Source organism: Octopus sinensis, linkage group LG5 (assembly GCF_006345805.1).
Source record: "Octopus sinensis linkage group LG5, ASM634580v1, whole genome shotgun sequence".
Taxonomy (NCBI): Eukaryota; Metazoa; Mollusca; class Cephalopoda; order Octopoda; family Octopodidae; genus Octopus; species Octopus sinensis.
In genome coordinates, this window is record NC_043001.1 from 76,508,080 (window position 1) to 76,512,455 (window position 4,376).

Below are 4,376 nucleotides of genomic sequence, written 5' to 3' on the forward strand. Positions count from 1 at the left end.
GTATGTATGTATGTATGTATGTATGTATGTATGTATGTATGTACACACACACATACACATATATGTGTATTATCGATCCATTTCAGCCGATCTTACCAATTAGTTTCACATTGGGTATTAGATAACTGGATATTAGATAACGCGGTTAACAAACACAACGTGCTCCTTCAAGGCGACAATATATGGATGTATTTATGTTCAAATATATGTGTGCGACAATTTATGTTATTCATGTGTGGGTCTGTGTGTTATGGATTTATGTATGTGTAAACATGTTTGTATAGCAATATATGCGTCATACATAATGTATAAACACCATTAATAAATAAGTTGCCGCGGTTTTCATCCGATAAAGGGATTTCTTATAAACGTGCTGTGTTAAGAACAAAATATCGGAGGGAGATGAAAATCCTGTTTCCCGTGTCCTCTGAAAGGTGGGCTTGGCATGCCATAGTTACTGATGAGCAGACACGCGTTAAGGCTGCATCACTTGTAAATATTCTTTAACGGTGAACAGATTTGGTCTCCGCTTATAAGACACGCTCATCTTTTTGATGGAAATACAGTCTTGGCTCATGAAAAGATCAAGATTGGTTGTCCGGAACGCGGAATGTCATCAGGCGCTCACCACCCTCTACAAGTCGGGCAATGCGATCGTTGAAAGTTTCACTTTTGCAATATATATATAGAACTTATGGTGCGGAAGAGCGTCGACGTTTTCGGGGAAACGCTAGGCGTCGCTGAGGTTAACTTTCCCTTTTATAAATCGGGGATCGATAAAATAAAGTACTAATCAAGTGCTGGGTTTGATGTGATCAATTAACCACCTCCTCTAAAAGTTAGTGTCTTTGGGCGAAAATCTGAAATCATTGTTATTGTTAGGTGGCGAGCTTACAGAATAGTTAGAGCGTCAGACGAACTGCTCAGCGGCATTTTTTCCGGTTCTTTACATTCTAAGCTCAAATTCTGTCAAGACGTGGACGCTTTTTCTTGGTTACTGATACTTCTGTACTTTCTAGCACCATACGCCTATACGAGATGTTTTCTCAAGACAAATATCGCAGTATATGGTGTTCTTACAGTAAATTAACATTTAGTAGAATGTACAGATTGCCATCGGTACTAAGTGTTCTCGTCGCAAATTTTATATATACAGTGTGTGTGTGTGTGTGTGTGTGTGTGTGTAGTCTTTATTGTCTATATAAACGACCATGCTAGTGTCATAAAGCAGCAAAGTGAAAATATTCGCTGATGTCTCTAAGCGCCAGAAAATTATCAATGAAGAAGACCAAACTGAACTCCAGTCTGATCTACATGCTGTGGGTCAATGGATACACAAAAACAAAATGCAATTACACGAGGGAAAATTTGAGCTGATGCATTTTAGAAGAAAGATTATGCTAAACCAGCCATACTCTTTTCCTTCAAGGGAACCGCTCACAACATCTAATAATATCAGAGGCCTAAGACTAATTGTTGACAACAATCTCAGCTGAAGTGCCCGCATAAACAATAAGGTCGATATAACTCGCAGGATGAGCTCCTGAATCCTAAGAACATTCCGGTCCAGCGAAAAAAGTGTCATCATTCCTCTTTGCTTCTCCTTTGTACGGCCACACCTCGAATACTGCTGCCTCCCTGTGGTCTCCCCATACAAAACAAAACATTTTGAAAAACTGAATCACCCCAGAGGTCGCTCACTAAAAGAACAAGGGCATGACTGATCTCGAATATTTAGACCACCTTAAAGCATTTAAACCCAATTCCCTCAGGCGCCGCCGTGAGCGATACATCATTTGCACAATGTGGAGATTATACCACCAGCATTGCCCAAACGACCTCAACATTAGCTTCAAAATTCATCCCAGGCTAGGACCAGGGACCATACGTCCCCTACTCAATTAAGGATCACAACACATAAATACACTGCAACACAATTTCTTTTCCTCAACAGGCGCTGCCCTATTTAACATTGTTATATATATATCAACCGAATGAGCCAGAAAGATGGAGAGAGAAAGATGGAGAGAGAAAGAGGGAAAGACAGAAAGAGAAAGAGAGAAAAATAGAGAGTCTAGATGAGAGTTTAATTAATAACTTTAATTGCAAAATTTTCAAGAGGTAAACGGCATCATTTTCTTAGAACACAACCGTCAAAAGTGAAAGTATATTGCAATACAAATGAAAAGGGAAGACAGCCCCATAATTTCGTAAAGGGAATATAAAGTGAACTGGTGAAATCCTTTAATTTCATTAACACGACTCTGTCACTATTCTGCAATCACAAGCACCTACTTATATAGTATCCTCAGAAATAATAGCTGAGGTACACTGTTCCTATGTACTTTACTCAACACCGAACTCCACTGCGAAGGCAATTGGATGGTTTGTATGTCGACACACGATAGCCATATAAAATATTCGTACAGTTGTCGTGTTATATAAAATGTATGTACGTTCTATACATTAGGTATGTCATAGACAACGCTTACATGAAATTATGTGGTGTCACTGTCATCATTTCCGGTCAATTTACTTCCGCTTTTTTAAAGATACTAAACTGCATGTTAACCAAAGTCTGTAGATACTGTCGATAGACCAGTGTTTAGGTGTTGACTGATTAAACAGACACCGTATATAAATACTAACTGCATATACATTGTGTATTGATAGATGTTGACTAGATAGCCCATACACTCATTTTTTTTTGTTCAAACTAACTGATGTGCGATCTATAGCATTGGCAGCGTCTCAGAGTAAAAAAGTTGGCTCTAGGCCAGGCGCAACTGCTATACACTTGTTTATTATAAATGTGACTTTTATCATAAACTCAGTACAGTACTTTATAGAAAGTAACTATTCGAATTCACGCTTTCTAACGCAATATATATGGGAAGCAGACATAAATCGTCTCACAGCCGATTGATGCGTATTCCTTGATTGTTGGGCATTGTTAGAAGCATGTACTCAGTCTATCGCATAGTAAAACAAAATCTGTCGCTTTCGATATAGGAAAATAGTGAATGAATAATTACTGATGTTGCAAATAGCCGCCTGGCTGAATAAAAATTCGTTGTATGCAACACTATTGGCAACACCAGTGATTGCTATTCACAGTTTTCCGATATCGATAACGACAGATTTTTATCTTAGCATGCAGTAAGTTGTGAGCACATGCTGCTGACAAAGCCAACGAGGTAGGAAATGCATTTAGCATTCTCACCGCAGTTGCTGGATGTTTTTCGTCTGTTATTGATATATTTGCCTTTTTAAACACAGCACGTCTACACGAGATATTATCTAAGGACGAATACCGTAGTAAATTTGCATTTTCGCAAAGTATTTACACTAGGTATGAAAGACGAAAGTCCTCATTACTTCCATCACCAAATGAAGGCACTTCAATGTGGTAAATCATCTGGACTAGAAATAGTAGCCAAATTTTTGTCAATTCTCACCCAGCTGTCTTCAAACGATATCTATAATACATTATATAATGTAATCTTAGATAAAATATTTGGATCTTTACCTTTTGACCGACAGATTTAAAAAATAATTTTTGTAACTAAACAATATCAAACTTCGGACACTGGTAGAATGTGTCATATAAAACATCTTTTACTCTTAGCATTTTTGAGAAAAAAAACTTATATTTACGAAGTTATTTCACGTTAAAGTTCTCGTATTTCAGTAATTTCAACCAATCAATGACGTGTATTCAGCTGAATAAAATTACTGCTGTTGTTTGTCAACAAGAACTTCCGGCGGTGGATATTAGAGTAAAAAGTTGACTGTCACAAGCATCACTGACCTGGGGTTAAATAAACATGCACGCACACACAGATATACATATATGGCGACAACCATCATCAAAACTATTATTATAATCGTCATCACCATCGTTGTCGTCAAGGTCAAGATGACTTTAACCATAAAATATTCAATCGCTAAACGGCATCACTTTCTTAGAACACAAGCATCAAACCATTTTCGTTTGCTGCCATTGATTCAGTTACCTGTGTGTGTGTGTGTGTGTGTGTGTTGTGTGTGTGTGTGTGTATGTGTATGTGTGTGTGTATGCGTGTGCGTGCGTGCGTGTGTGTGTTTTTTATGTGTTTGCATGTGTGTGTATTACATATGGATGTATGCATGTGTGCGTGTGTGCGAGCGTGTGTGTGTATGTGTGGTGCCTGTGTGTGTCTGTGTATCTAAATATCTATATATACAAATGCATATATGGATACACATGTCTATATATTGTGTGCATATATAAAGGTATATACATATTTATGTAAATATATATATATATATATATATATATATGTGAATATATATATAAGTATACATGTACGAATGTACAAATATATATTTATTAA